This window comes from Diabrotica undecimpunctata, chromosome 2 (genome assembly GCF_040954645.1).
Source record: "Diabrotica undecimpunctata isolate CICGRU chromosome 2, icDiaUnde3, whole genome shotgun sequence".
In the NCBI taxonomy this organism is placed as follows: domain Eukaryota; kingdom Metazoa; phylum Arthropoda; class Insecta; order Coleoptera; family Chrysomelidae; genus Diabrotica; species Diabrotica undecimpunctata.
In genome coordinates, this window is record NC_092804.1 from 83,622,904 (window position 1) to 83,640,291 (window position 17,388).

Below are 17,388 nucleotides of genomic sequence, written 5' to 3' on the forward strand. Positions count from 1 at the left end.
ACAATAAAGATGTTATCAGCTTACTAACTACTTGTGACGTAACGATACCCGGTAATAGTGAGAAAATTCTGATGATCAGACTTGATGGTCACTGCCGAGAGGGAAGTTTAACGATGGTCGAAGATGTGGACAACGCCGAGTCGCTAACGGCAAAAGCTTTGGTGAGAGTTCGAGATGCCGTTCCTGTAAAAGTTTTAAATTTAAAGGGAACTACTATTAAGTTAAGTAGAAAAACTTTAATCGGAAAGTGTGGTACCCTTGCTTCAATTTGTTTTATAAATACTATTGAGAAATCATCGAAATCTAAGTATCCAATGGAGCTTGTTGAGATGGTAATTTAAACGTGCCAAGATCTTAATGATAAACGACCGAAAAAAGTAAAGTCTATGCTGATAGAATTTTAAGATGTTTTTGCCGTTAATAAGAAGGATAAGTGCAAAACAAGCATAGTAACGCATAAAATTAATACCGGAGATGCTCAGCTAATCAGACAACGACCTAGACGACTTCTATTTGTGAAAAAAAATGAAGCCGAAAACATAATCAAAGATATAAACAAACAAAGGGTAATTGATCCATCAAACAGTCCATGAACTTGTATTGACTACCACCAGCTCAATGTGGTAACTAAGCAAGATAGTTATCCTTTGCCCAGAATAGACTATACATTGGTCACTCTCTCTGGTTCTTATTGATTCTCCACACTCGATCTAAAAAGTGGATATTGGCAAGTATGTATGGAGTAGTATGGGATAGTTTGGAAAATGTAATTGTGGTGGGAAGATCCTTCGTTGAACATGCCAACAATCTGACAGAAGTCTTTCAACTATTGCGGGCAGCTAATTTGAAGTTCAGTCCGAAGAAATTAAATTCTCGAGACGATGCCCAAAGATTGCCAAAAACATGGAAAACAATTATCCCGAAGAATAACGCAAGAACGGAATCGACCAAGACCCCGCCCACTGACCTGCGCACCGGACCAATTACAAGAGCGCGCGCAACACGCAGTAACTACAAAAGCCAGCTGCCTAACACCCGTAGCGTCACTTCCACTCGAACATCGACAAGAAGCAGACCATCCAGAGAGACTTGAAAATGGCAAGTGAGATCTTGCCGAAACGTCGTCAAAATGGTTTTTATCAAAACCAACAACATTTAACGCGGAGTCAAACCCGGAATACCATTGATATAACATATAGCTCCCGCGGAAATATCAAAACTAACATATAGCTCCCGCGGAAATATCAAAACTAACATATAGCTCCCGCGGAAATATCAAAACTAACATATAGCTCCCGCGGAAATATCAAAACTAACATATAGCTCCCGCGGAAATATCAAAACTAACATATAGCTCCCGCGGAAATATCAAAACTAACATATAGCTCCCGCGGAAATATCAAAACTAACATATAGCTCCCGCGGAAATATCAAAACTAACATATAGCTCCCGCGGAAATATCAAAACTAACATATAGCTCCCGCGGAAATATCAAAACTAACATATAGCTCCCGCGGAAATATCAAAACTAACATATAGCTCCCGCGGAAATATCAAAACTAACATGTATATATATATATATATATATATATATATATATATATATATATATATATATATATATATATATATATAAAAAATACAGACGGTGTGATATAATATTAAGTTAGAAACGTATATATATATATATATATATATATATATATATATATATATATATATATATATATATATATATATATATATATATATATACATATACCTATATATATATATAGGTATATGTATATGTATATATATATATATATATATATATACATATACATATACCTATATATATATATATATATATATATATATATATATATATATATAGGTATATGTATATGTATATATATATATATATATATATACGTTTCTAACTTAATATTATATCACACCGTCTGTATTTTATAGTAATTATTCCTACTAAGTTTCTAACACTAACTTAACTAAGTTAAATAAACCTTGTTAACTATACCCCTAATTAGTAACTAAATATCTAACTTTACTTGTGATCTAACTTAATCTAATTATGCTTTAAACTACTAATTATAATTTAAGGTTACTTTTATTTCAGATTAACAGTTTCAATTATCTAAACGTCTGGTGGAAGAGAAGGTTATTATAAATACATCAGTTGTATGTAACCACAGATAAACTATTTGAATATGTGACTAGTATTATCCCAAATATGGTAAGGTAGACAAAAAAGCTCAGCCTGGATAAGCAATCCACCGCCTTACTGGTCGGGGAGAGATTTTGTCAAGGCAATTTAGCTGCGAGGAAATCTACTGCCAACTAGAGGCATCCCTTCGAATCCACCACATGAACGGAAGTGCCGAAAGGGATGCAAACGAGAGCATTAGTCACGTTTTTTAAAAGTGCCCCGCATCACACTGGTACCGAATTAAGAGACACGACCAGCTCGTTACGTATCTACGCAAAGCAGCTGAAAGGAAAGGGTGGATTTGCGAGGTTAAGCCTCGGATAAGATGCGCCGACAGGACTCTGAAAATACCTGACCTTGTCGCGCATCGAGATGAGCAGGTAATTGTCGTGGACGTTGCCGTCAGCTTGGTGGGTCTTGAACCCACACTTGAAGTACAGCTGCTGCTAATAAAACAGCGCTGTACAGAGCCTCGATTCTTTCAGACCATGCAGACCCGATATCCAGGGAAATATATTTGCATGGCACCTTTAATCGTGGAAGCTCGAGGAACATGGTGTCAGTCGAATTCTCGTGTCATGAGAATTTTAAACCTTTCAAGGTTCGACGTCCGCAATTTTATCACTAAGGATATTCTAGGTAGTATCCATATTCATAGTCATTTTATGACGTCCTAACATAAATGACTTATGACATTTTTATCTTTGAGTATCACATATCGGCTTCTTCCTATCGTGAGATCTATGTACGTTCGTCTAGTTAGGGTTTTACCTCTATGACCAGGTAGATGTTTGTGTTGTCCTTTCAGGTCTGGAAATGTCCCATTTTACTTATACATTATATATTTTACTATTTTAAACTTTAACGATAGCACTTTTGCTATCATGGCTAATTTTCTTAGGCCCGCGATAGAGCGCTTGAGATTGGTTTTACTACAGGGGGGATGGTCTTGCATGATTAAAGCTGGCCAAACATCGGGCCAAAAAGGGGCATACGCTGCTGGTCTGTTACTTTCCGGATCGGAACGGGGAGGAATTGACCAGCAGGACTGGGCCGGTTTTCAGATGGCGGGGGTTTGGTTGCGTGATGATCGTAGCCACCCAGCCGGCATCGCCCGGCCTACATACCAACAGAGGTTATGGCTCTACTCTGATACCCTAGACAGGCAGGAAAATTTATGTTGGATACCGATGCTAGCAACAGTGCAATAGGAGGTGTTCACTCCCAAATCTAAGATAGGCAGGAGAAAGTCATCGCTTACTTTAGCTTACATCACATACATTTCCCTAAATGCTTTTATGGCAGAAAGTTCCTTCTTCGTACGAATCACGCCGCTCTAAAATGGCTCCTACAATTCCGTAATCCAGAGGGTCAGATGGCAAGATGGTTAGAACGATTACAAGAATATGATTACGATATCGAACACAGGGCTGGAAGAGTTCACTTAAATGCTGATGCTCTTTAGAGACGACCGTGAAGTGCAAATTGTAATCGCTGTCTTAAATTAGAAGAACGACTTTGCCCTGTGAGACGAACCACCGTCATGAATGATCAATGGCAGCCTTAACAGCTACAAGACGCTTAAGTAGATGATCCATGTATAAAAAGAGTATTGGATTAGATACATCGAAGTGAGAGACCTACTTGGCAAGACATTAGTACATGTAGTCCAGAAATCAAGTCATACTGGAGCCAATGGAATTGCCTAGTACTAAAAGATGATCTGTATAGAACCTTTGAGAACGATGATAGTCCAGAATCTAAGCTTCAGTTGATTGTACCTAAAAGTAAAGTGTCAGAAGTATTGTGTGAAATGTAAACTGCGTGCAACCAGTAATGGTCCAGTTGGTAAAAAGAGGGCACCCATGAAACAGTATAATGTGGGTAGTCCTATGAAAAGAGTAGCAATCAACATTGCAGGTCTATTACCAGAAACGGATGATGGAAATAAATATATCCTGGTAGCCAAGGATTATTTTACGAAATGGACTAAGGCCTATGCGGTATCAAATCAAGAAGCTGCTACCGTAGCAAAGGTACTTGTTAAATAATTCTTTAGCCGATTAGGTGTTCCCTTGGAGAATAGACTCTGACCAAGGGCAAAACTTTTAGTCAACCCTCTTCCAAAACGTTTGTAAATTGATTGGTGTCAATAAGACCAGAATGACACCTTTGTATCCTCAATCAGATGGAATGGTCGAGAGAATAAACCGAACGATGGGTAAAAACCATGTACAAAGTTGTATCAGAGCATCAAAGGGATTGGGACCAGCACATTCATTTATTCCTAATGGCCTACCACTCGGCTGTGAATGGAACCAATCTGCCTGATGTTAAATCGTGAAGTTCGTTTGCCCTGCGACCTAGAGTTTGGCTGCAGACCTTCCGGAGAACATCTTTCAAGCGAAGATTATGTCGACAGTCTGAAGTTAAGAATGAATAACATTCATGAACTTGCCCGACAACATATCCAGTTAGCCAGTGACAGAATGAAAGATCAATATGATTCTTGATGCAAGAATGAAAGCTTTGAAGTAGGTGATTTTGTTTGGCTTTTTAATCCATAACATCGTCGAGGCTTGCCTCCTAAACTGCAAAGACAATGGGAAAGTCCGTATTAAATTAAAAAGAGAATAAATGACGTAATATACCGAATTAAGAAGTTGCCGAAAGGTAAACCAAAAGTAGTTCACATAAATCGTCTTGCACCAGATGCTGGCTCAAATGAAACAGAAGAAGCACGAACCCTTTAACATGAGATCAAAGATGACCAACGACCAAGCTTTAATGAATCTATGTCAAATTACGCAGAGAGAAAGAGTGCTAGATTCGGCGTGACCACAAAAGTTCAGCGGAATTTTTTTAATGTTCCGCATAACGTCTCTCTAGCCCACTGTGTTGCCAAAGATCTTGAGATGAGTAAAGGAATCTCGTCCGTATTCTATAAGAAGTTTGGTCGTTTGGACGAGTTAAAAAATTTGCAGCCTAAAGTTAGAAGAGTACTGAGATTAGAAGATGGTCGTCGATCTTTGTTGTATATGGTGACCAGGAAGTCGTATACAGACAAGGCAAGCTACGAGGATATATGGCGTGCTCTAACTATCTCTAACTATAATTTAAAGAAAATCATTTGCAATTATAACATCAAGAATTTGGACTTACCTCAAAGTCAGTAGACTTTTATTTCTTTCTGACGGGTTTATGCAAAGCTGGAGAGTCCTGTAGATTCTGCTATCCTGGGTCTTCATGTAAAGTTGCTGATCGGGACGTTCAGATCTAAGAAGGAAGCAGTGTAATGAAATAGCCCACCTCCGATGCGTGGTACTTGTCACAATTCTTACTTAGAAGGATGAATCTAGAATACACAATCGATCGCGTTCTCAATAGCGCCTGCCTTCGAGGTGCTTCCGACGATGAGAATAGAGATGAACTACTCCAGATGATTCTCGAATAACACTTTTGGTATATATATGCAGCGCTGTTGTTAGTTGATAAGATATTATCGTACTGTAAACTCTTAAATGTTGTAATATAATTTGGAAAAACTTTTTTAACACAAAAACAATTGAATTTATAAATAAATAATAACTTATTTCAACATATCACAAAAGTGATGTAAAAACAAACAAATCACCATCTTGTGCATTAGCCGACCACTCCATCAATCTAAATCACACATTTAATTTTTCACAAGCTTCAATTCTAGAGAGGCAGAAAAATGAACAGAAACGGTTATTTTTAGAAATGACACATACAGAAAAATAAAAAATGTATAAATAGAAAATCAGATATTGACAAATTAAGTAACATTTATTGTTACATATTAACATATCAATAAACAATTGGCATAACAAAATAATCTCATTTTCTATCGCCATACCAACATTAAAAAATTCATATTATGCTTAAGCTAAACTGACTGTATTAATTTATTTTTCATCGAAAATTAAATTATTAATAATAAAAACTATTGTTACTTGTTTTGCTTTCCACATAAAGTAACTGTATATTCATTCATATATGTATATTAATCAAACCAACATGACAATGAGATGTATAGTGACAGTATAGTTATTTTAAGAAAATTTTTTAAAAAATTTTAATATAATTATGTGTAATGTTTCGTTTCATAACACGACTAGTAAGTAAGTCAATTAATAATTATAACTAGATAATTTTTATATTGATTTGTTTACAGATGTCTTGAAAAAGAATTAAAATAAATTCGAAAGCTTGACAGTAAGTCAAAGAGTTTTCTTTATCTTGTGGGCCAAATAGACTGTCTGCATTCTCAAAATCACCACTTGATATATATATATATATATATATATATATATATATATATATATATATACTTGAACAATCAGACTATTTGCTTTCTTTAAATCTCGGTTTAATTTACATTTTTATGAAAATTATGTTAATTTGTTCTTAACTGTGCGGAAATCCTCCGTTCTCGTCTAAACAAGACCTGTTTAAAAAAATAAGCAATATTTGACTGTCGTACTGAATCTTCTTACGCAATGTATACAATCCAGTCAAACTCTAATTAACGCAAAATACCGATGTATCGAAATACCGAAATATTCATAAGTCAAAAACAAAATATTTTTTAAAAACATTAGGTAGTTAAAGCAACAAAGCAAATATTTAAAATATTTCAAATCAAATCCGTTTTGTTAGTTTTATGTTACATTTAACAAATATTTTAACAGTATAAATTTAAATTTGGATGACCTAAACAATATTGCTACATTATAATCACATTCTTCCAACACCCATTATTCTATCCTGAAATTACCTAACATCCTATAATTTGAGTATCTTGAAATTTTCTCCCCACCTAACCAGGATTATATGTGTTTATTTAGAGCCTCTAAATCAGAAAGGTCCATCAACAAACATGTAAACTAGATAAATATTGAAAACCGGAAGGCGGGGTCAAACGTTATTGGCGGTAGTGGACCCCCCGCAGGCCAATCGTACTTCCGGTGCTCTTCGACACTACGCGCAATCCTGCTGCAGCTCCTGAAAGGATTGAGTTGTATACTCAATGCCATTATGTTTCTCACTACCGACCGCTTGAAAAGTCTTATGTGACGTTTTATATATTTTTATGAATTTCCTAATATCTCAATATCCGACTTCTTAATGGTTATATAAAAAGTGAACCATTTTTTAGTATTCTATATAAAAATGGAATAATGTGAACTGGAATAAATGTAGGTAAATTGAAATGAAAATGTTACTGTGAACTATATATAACTATACTATACAAAACTATACAAAAAGTAAACGTATTTGAAGTAACAGATCCAAACACTATAATTAATATAAAGTTTATACACCTAACATAAAAAAAAGGTTATGAAACTGTTTTCTTGTGGCACGTCAAGTTAAATATTATGTAGATTATGTTTATATAGGATTAAGTCACAATTGATTGTAATGAAAATTACATTTTATAATTGTTATCTTTAACAATTATAAAATGTAATTTTCATTATACAATCAATTGTCTCAATTATTCCCATATAAACATAATTTTTAACATAATTTAATCTTTAAATTACGCAATAATTTATTATGAGAGTTCTTCTCTACATTGTTTTATTACATGTGACTTCACGAAGTTTGTTTTTTTAATTACTTTCTACTTCTTTGTTCTCATTTTATTTCTTTATTTACATATTCCGCCAAGATTCATTTTCTGTGCTTATTTTTTCAACAGATTTATTTTAGCTTTTCTAAATACCAAGGGTTTACATTCGTTTATTAACATTGCTCTAACTACTGTTATGTAAATTTTTTTTACACACACTTTGACTTTATTATTTTTTTATTTTTTGGTTTCTTTTTAAAATTCTGTCCTTAATGTTTATTATGTTTATTCTTTTCTATTTTTGACTCCTAAACATGTAAACTATTTCACTTTTTCAAATATGTAGTCAGCATTTTTTTTACATTTACTTTTAAAAAGCTTTTCCCGTTTGTTTTGTCTCCCATAATCACATTTATTATTTTCTTGTTGGTTTACTTTTGTTTTTTTTTGTCTCCATTATTATCTCCCTTGTAATTTTGTATTGTTTTCTTTTTTTGTGTTGCTATTATTGAATAAATTACAAGTTGTTTACACCATTCACACTAAGTGAATATTTACTTTATTTCACCAAAGTGAAATCATCGAAGGATAAAATTTCGCACACAAACACTGAAGATTGTCAAAAATTGACCAGGTATGATACAGTAGAAATGGGAAATGTACAAATACTAGAAGTACAAGTAAAAAATGCAAGAAAATTGATAATTCACAATATCTACTTCGACAACATTTTTGATATTATTCAAGAAATTCATATGTCTATTTTATAGCCCGTCGGTCAATAACTCCCAGGCTCAACTAGGAAAATGTTTTTTTTACAAAATTATTCTTTCGAATCGAATATATATATATATATATATATATATATATATATATATATATATATATATATTCGATACAAACAAACAACACAGTTTATTAGGGCTGCAGTCAGTAGGTTTGGCCGGGATGTTATAGAAACACTCTTTTGACTTTTGGTCGAGCTTTCGGAATTCTTTTATTCCTACTTCAAGACACTGTAATTAGAAGAAAGTGTAAATATTTACAACATATCTCAAATTGTCATTACAACTTACTAGTCGTTGAGATTATTTTTCTAAAGCTACGACACTCAACATTAAAAACACACATATAAAATATAACATTTAAAATAATGGACAATATACATTTTAAAATTTAGTTGGAAAGTTAAAATTTTCTTAGTGACATCTTTTCATGGTGTGTTTTGACTGATCCATAGAGAACAGAAAAAAAACACAAAAATAGTGTGATTAAAAAGTAATTAAGAGTTCTTGCTATTATATTAATGGAAGTAGTATCTTAAACCTGTCTTGATAGTATGCAACATGTTTTGTATGCAGGTGTATTACGGTGTGTATATGTAAAAGTAAATCTTTATTTTATTTTTGATGTTTTGTCAGATGAAAAGAGTGTTTCTATAACATCCCGGCCAAACCTACTGACTGCAGCCCTAATAAACTGTGTTGTTTGTTTATATCGACAGTCAATAATATCCAGTATTTCTTATATATATATATATATATATATATATATATATATATATATATATATATGAGTTTGGGTTTAGCAGCCAAAGCGAACACACCTGCAGACAACGACATCGACGAAAATAAATTCGCATATCGGACCTTTTCACGGTGTCGGAAGTCAAATAATAAATACAAGTGATTAAAGTAAAATATAGATAATAAGTGTTTATAAAAAAGAACTTTCGGTTCGTCTACATTGAAAAAAAAACGTAATTTAATTAAAATAGTGAAAGTAGCATTGATAAATAAATTAGATTTCGGCAAAGTGACAAAAAGATAAGAAATATTTATCGGTTGGTTTTTAAGATCATTAGCCAGATAATTAAGTTAACAATACAACAGGAAATCGTAAGTAAGCAGAATTTTAGTTTTAATAGTAATAATAGTAGCTTTGATACAAACAATATAAACATATAGTCAGGGCCGGCTTCTGAGTTTTAGGAATAAAAGTGTTGTAGTATTGGACGCAGCCAGCGCGGGTGTGGGCGGAAATTTGAATTGAGTAGAGTTTTCGCACAACTGCACCCGTGACGCAGTGACTAATAACCCTAGCACAGAAAATTACTATAAATAAAGAACAATAAATTCAGAGGAGGAGTTAACTGATGAAGGAAAAATGAGGAGAGAAGATGATGAATATTACTCCAGGAGATCAAAAAAAAACACCGAGAACCCCACAGAAAAGAAAAGAAGAAAACACAAGTGGAATCGACCAAATGATGAAAATGATGAAAGAATTAGCAATGGATGTAAAAGACATAAAAAAAGAACAATATAGATCACGAGACGAAATTACGAAACTAAAGAGGGAAATTACAGAACTAAAAGATCAACAAAGCGACTACAAAGATGAAATAAGGAAGATGCGAGAAACAAACGAAAAAGCTATTAAACAAATAGGCCAATTAGAGCAGGAATTTACTGCAGCAAACGAAAAAATAGAGAAACTGGAGAAAGAAAAAAAGAGGAAAAATGTAGTAATACAAGGACTAAACATTGACACAAATGATCAAAAACTATTGCGAGAGGCCGTAGAGAACTTTCTAGAAAAAGTACTACAAGTGTCAGTAGATGTAAATGGAGCGAGAAAAATAGGAGAAAATACTACCTTAGTAGAACTTAACAGCGTGAAGAACAAAATTGAAGTAATGAAAAATAAAAATAAACTAAAAAACAAAACAGACGAGCGAATCTACATAAATGATGATATGTCAAAGGAGGAAAGAATTATCCAGAAAGAAATTAGAAGTAAGGCTATGGCAGAGAGATATAATGGAAAAAATGTAAAAATTGGATTCCAGAAGCTAATCATAGATGGAGAAATATGGACATGGAATAACAGCCAACGACAATTAGTAAAAGATAAAAATGTAAAACCAAAAAACTAACAGCAAAATTTAAACAGGCTAAAATAACGAAGACGACTTGGCAAGATAAAGGTACAAGAGATGAACAAAATGTAAAGATCGTTACTGGAAACAAAGTAATAAACGAATGCATATTAGTAGGAACATGGAATGTAAGAGGAACGTACGAGGAAGGAAAACTAAAACACATAATCGACGAATGCAAACAATACAAGTTCCAAATAGTAGCACTACAAGAAACAAAACAATTAGGGCAAAACTCAATGGAAATAAACGACTATTTATTTTTCAGCAGCGGAGGAGAAAATAGAATGTTAGGCACAGGCTTTGTGGTAAATAAAAAGCTGAAACATCTAATCGTTGACTTCAAACCAATTTCAGAGAGAATATGTGTACTAAGAATAAGAGCAAAATACCAAAAAATAACATTTATAAATATACATGCACCGACTGAAGACAAAAGTATAGAAATAAAAGAAGACTTTTATAATCAAATAGATACAGTATTCGAAAATATCCCCAAATACGATGTAAAAATAGTGCTAGGTGATAGTAATACAAAAATAGGAAAAGAAAAAATATATATACCCACCATAGGAAAATACAGCTTGCATGAAACAACGAACGAAAATGGTCACTTCCTAATTGATTTTGCGAAAGAAAGAAATATGATCATTGTGAGCACGTACTTCCAACACAAAAGAATACACCAAGGCACGTGGAGATCACCGGATGGGAAAACCATAAACCAAATTGATCATGTGCTTGTCGAAAAAGATATGCAAAAATGTATAAAGAACATAAAAACATACAGAGGTCCAGATGCAGATTCAGATCACTTTATAGTTGGAATACAAATGAAACAACTTATTCCAGTGCTTAGAAACCAGCGGAAGAAAAAGTATAAAGCAACTAAACCTGTGAGACTACTGACAGAAGAGGATCAAAATAAATATGAAAGAATAGTCAGTAGAGGATTAGATAATATTGCAGAAAGTGGGGACATTGAACAAACATGGATGCAAATAAAAGTATGTATGACCAAAGCAGCTCAGGCCAGTAATGGAAATATAAAACACGAATACAAAGAATGGTTCGACGATGAGTGTAAAATGGAACTAGATGAACGAAATAAATTAAGAATGAAAATGATGCAAGAAAAAACAACAGAGATAGAGAGAAAATACAATGAACAAAGGAAAAGAGCCAAAAGAATAATAAGATCTAAGAAAAGAAAATACAATGAAGATAAATTAAAATGTATAGAACAGAGCTATAAAAATAGAGAAATTAGAAACTTATATCAAGGGGTGAAAATGAGAAAAAGGGGTACCAAGGAAAACCTGTACACTACAAAAACAAAAGTAGAAGAAATTTAGTAAGTGACGAAGAAATATTGAGCAGATGGAAAGAATACTTTGAAGAACTTTTAAATGAAATTCCCACAACAGAATATGAAGAGGAAGAAGAAGTGAAGGAAAATGTCGATCAAGAACGAATAGAGGAAAGACCGCCTAACGAAAAAGAAATACTAGAGAAACTAAAGAATAATAAGAGCCCAGGAAGAGATGAAGTAACAGCTGAAATGTTTAAATATGGAGGACCAGTACTAATTAAGCATTTGGAAAAGTTGCTAAAACACATATGGGAACAAGAAAAATTACCGAAGGAATGGACCGAAGCGACACTGTGCCCTTTTCACAAAAAAGGCGACAAAAGTTTATGCCACAATTACAGGGGAATAGCCCTACTAAATGTTGCATATAAAATACTTGCAGTATATATAAAAGATAAACTATCTAAAAATATAGATAATGACATAGGGGAATATCAATGTGGATTCAGAAGAGGGCGCAGCACAGTGGATCAAATTTTTCTACTGCGCGAAATACAAGCAGAAAGCTACGAATATGGGAAACCTACAATGGCCCTATTCATCGACTTTAAACAAGCGTTCGATAGGATAAAACGCAAAGAAATATACAAAGCACTACGTGAAATGGGAATTAGTGAAAAACTGATAAGAATGGTAAAAGTGACACTCCAAAAAACAGAGAATAGGGTTAAAATAAATGGCGAAGAAACAGATAAGTTTGAGGTCAGTGAGGGGGTGCGACAAGGAGACCCACTGTCATCGCTGTTGTTCAGTATCGTCCTCGAAGTAACCATCAGAGAAGCTGGAATCAACAGGTCAGGACTTATATATCAAAGAAAACACCAATGCTTAGCATTCGCTGACGACATTGTACTGATAGCCAGAAGTAAGCAAGAATTAAAAGAAATAATAAAAAGATTAGAAATGAAAGCGAGAGAGAAAGGGATGTACATAAATGAAGAAAAGACCAAATATATGGAATGGACAGAAAGAGATTACCTACAAGAACAATATCTGACAGTAATAACAGATGAAAAAACATATAAATTCGAAGAAGTAGAAATATTCCAGTATTTAGGAGCGACATTCACGAGAAGACCAAATATGAAGGAAGAAATCCAAGCGAGAATTATGGCCGGTAACCGTTGTATTTTTGCACTAAACAAATTATTAAGAAGCAAAAACATATCTAGAAGGGCTAAGATAAGAATATATAAGACTGTAATAAGACCTATTGTATTATATGCCAGTGAAACATGGACAATGAACAAATCCGAGCAAGTCTTGCTGCAAGTCTGGGAAAGAAAAGTCCTTAGGAAAATATTTGGAGGTAAATTATGGAATGGTATATGGATAAAAAGACCAAATATGGAATTAGAGGAGATGTATGGAGAGCCGAATATCGTAGGGATCATAAAGTCACAAAGACTGAGATGGTTGGGGCACATCCAAAGGATGGAAAACACGAGACTGCCAAAAAGAATGCTAATGGGAGGAATAGGAGGGAAAAGGAAGAAAGGCAGACCGAAAACCAGGTGGAAGAAGGATGTTGAAAAAGACATAGAAAAACTTAAAATACCAAACTGGAAAAATAAAGCAACAAACGGAAAAGAATGGAAAAGAATAGTGACCCAAGCCATGGGCCTTCTAGGCCTGGAGAGCTATATTATTATATATATATATATATATATATATATATATATATATATATATATATATATATATATATATATATATATATATACCGGTACGGCAAGTTTTTAACTACCGTATACGTTATTCAGTATGTGGACCAAAGATAACACTTAATTGTTTGAATAGAAGTGAGAGGCAGTCACCATCTCGAAGGAGTAGGTATGACTTTTAAACAAGACATTGTAGAATGAAAATTAGTATTGGCCAAAAACTCAAATAAAGTAGCCATGTAATCTTATAATCGATTCTATCAATTACTTAATTAGTTAACAAAGAACATTGGTTTAACCCTTAAATGCCCAATCGGGGTCACTATGGGACCCCAGACATACATTTTTGGCTATAATATCTTTATTTCAAACATTTGGCAACCGCGCAATCAGGTATTTGTGTGGACGTGTCTCCTACGTTTTCTGTTAGTATACCACGAACATTCGTGAGGTGCAGTGGTCTGTAAGAGAGATTTAGATAAGTGGGGTCTCGCTGTGACCCCGATTGGGCATTTAGAGGCACCAGAATATTTTTATTATTTTTAACATTTTTCGTCAGTTTACATTGAAAAATGGACCGTAAGGTAATGAAAATGACAATAAGCGACCAAGAACATGAAAAAATTATCCGAAATATAGAAGAAGGGATATCAGAATCCGATTTCGACTATGAGATTACCGACGAATCAGATAGCGAAGAGCAAGATGTTTTTGAGGAAAATGTTTCGGAAACTGAGGACAATTTAGAAGTCAACAGTGACGAGGAATCAGATGCAGAACCTACCGAAGTGGACGATAATATTAGTGAGGTTAGTGGTCCAACATATACATCCAAATCTGGAATGCAGTGGAATAGCCTACCTTTCGTGAGATCCAAGAGGCAACAAAAAAATATTATAAATGTACATCCAGGCTTAACAAACTATAGTAAAAATTCCAACACGTTTTTAGACTATTTCAATTTATTTTTGACCGAAGAGATGAAGAATGTCATATGCCTTCATACTAATGAAGAAGCTGTTAGGCGTTATCAAGAGTGGAACGAAAAACATCCGAATAACAAAAAAGAGTGGACGGTACTTACCAACAATGAACTGGATAGCTTTTTAGGAGCACTTATCAAAGCTGGTGCTTTAAGGTGTGGGAAAGAATCGACACGAGAGATATGGTCTACAGACACCTCAATACGCCGGTCATTTTTTACAGCCGCATTCGCTAGGAACCGATTTGAAGAATTATCGAGTTTCTTGAGGTTTGATGACAAAGTGACCAGGGTGGAGCGGAAGGAACAGGATAAGTTAGCGGCGATACGAGTAATTTGGGACATGTTCATCTCTAACTGTGACAAAGCCTTTGAACCATACGAACATATAACCGTTGACGAACAGTTAGTGAGTTTTAGAGGAAAGTGTCCTTTTAGACAATATATAAAATCAAAACCTTGCCGCTATGGGATAAAAATTTGGGCTGCCGCGGATGTTAAAACATCTTATTTATCAAAACTTCAGGTGTACCTTGGAAAACTACCAGGTGGTAGAATAGAGAAAAATCAGGGATTTCGTGTGGTGAAAGATCTGGTGGAACCATATCATGGCAGTTGGAGAGGAATTACAACTGACAACTTTTTTACCAGTGTTCCTCTTGCTCAATATCTTTTATCTAAAAACCTTACTTTACTTGGGACCGTCCGCAAAAATAAACCTGATACACCACCACAACTAAGTTTGACAAAAAGACCTGCGGAGTCGTCAATATTTGCTTTTGCTAAAGAATTAGCTATGGTTTCGTACATACCTAAAATACACAGGATGGTACATCTTCTTTCAAGTCAACACGATAGTGATATAATTTGTCAAGACTCTCAAAACAAACCCTTGATGATTTTAGACTATAATAATACCAAGGGTGGTGTTGATAATGCCGACAAACTGATTAGGGAATATTCCTGTAAAAGAAGAACTGCTCGTTGGCCATTCAGGCTCTTTATGAATATTATAGACATATGTGCACTAAATGCCTATATTTTATACATTGAAAAATATCCTGATTGGAAGAAAAATAATTTTTCACGAAGACGTATTTTCCTGTTACAATTAGGGGCTGAGCTTGCTCGAAACAACATGGAAAAAAGAGCGAAATATATAAAACATAAAGCCTATGTAAAATCTGCTCTAAAAGATTGTGGCATACCAATGGTAAACCCAACTACCGAAGTTGCAACTCAATCCGTCCATTCAGCTAAGAAACGTGCTCGTTGTTACCAGTGTCCGCGAAACTGTGACAGAAAAGTGAATACCGTTTGCTCTTTTTGCAAAAAATTTATATGCCACGTGCACAGAAAAGAAGAAAAAACTATTGTATGTAAAAATTGCAACTAAAAGTTATATGCTTATATTATTATTTAATTTTAATTTTGTTCGAATTGAAAATAATTTGTTTCTAGAAAAGCCGTTAATTTTGTATGAAAAATAAATAAAAATTATTCAAATATGCTTAAAATTATTTTTAACCGTGTTTTCCTTTTAGTCAGTGCTAAATGACGTTACTAAATTGAAAATTTTAGTGGGGTCCCTAGGAGACCCCACATGGGCATTTATGGTTATTTTCATATCACGGGCATTTAAGGGTTAAGGAATAGCTGTGTGGCAACAGCGCATTATTCCCCTGACGAGTTGTAAAATTTTAAGCAGCGCCTTCCTTCACAGTGCGAAGCGGTGGTCGGCGATACATCTGGCATTCAGTAGGTATCAGACACTGACGAACGGTGGGTAGTTCTTTGCATAAAATTATTTCGTTACCAATACCAACTGTCCGTCGGTAAACCTTAAGAAAAAATCGAACACTTATATTCGAAAGGTAAAAGAAATAATAAATTAGACTTACTCACAATCAATTTAATTTAACTAATCAGACGACCGGTTTCGCTTTCTACAATATGCAAAGCATCTTCAGGTCACGATACAAAGTTTAATTAAATGATGCCGGTACTCCTCAAGAACTTCCCTGTTTACTGTTAAACAATTGCAATAGTTGACTTGAGTTCTCCAATCAACAATACAAGATAGTTTGAACCATGTTCTTTTAACCATCAATTAATACAGTACCGGCATCATTTAATTAAACTTTGTATCGTGACCTGAAGATGCTTTGCATATTGTAGAAAGCGAAACCGGTCGTCTGATTAGTTAAATTAAATTGATTGTGAGTAAGTCTAATTTATTATTTCTTTTACCTTTTGAAATGGACTCACACAAGCAACACATTCATGACTTATATTCGAGTTTCAAATGCAATTCTTGTAGATTTTTAGCTGTGGTAGTGTTGAAAGTAAAGTTGAAGGTATTTTTTAAAAAATCTCTAACCAATTAAATATTCGAACAAACCACCATTTTGCGCTAAACAAAATCCGAATCCCAATCCAGATTGAGATCGTCGAATTTTATGTATGGTTGCAACTGCTATATGGGTTAGAAGCTTAGATTCTGAAAGCCAAATCCCTAAAAAAATGAAGGCATTCGAAATGTAGCTATATATGTGTATTCTTAAAATTCCTTGGACTGCAAAAGTCTCAAACGAAGAAGCGTTTAGACGAATTGGAC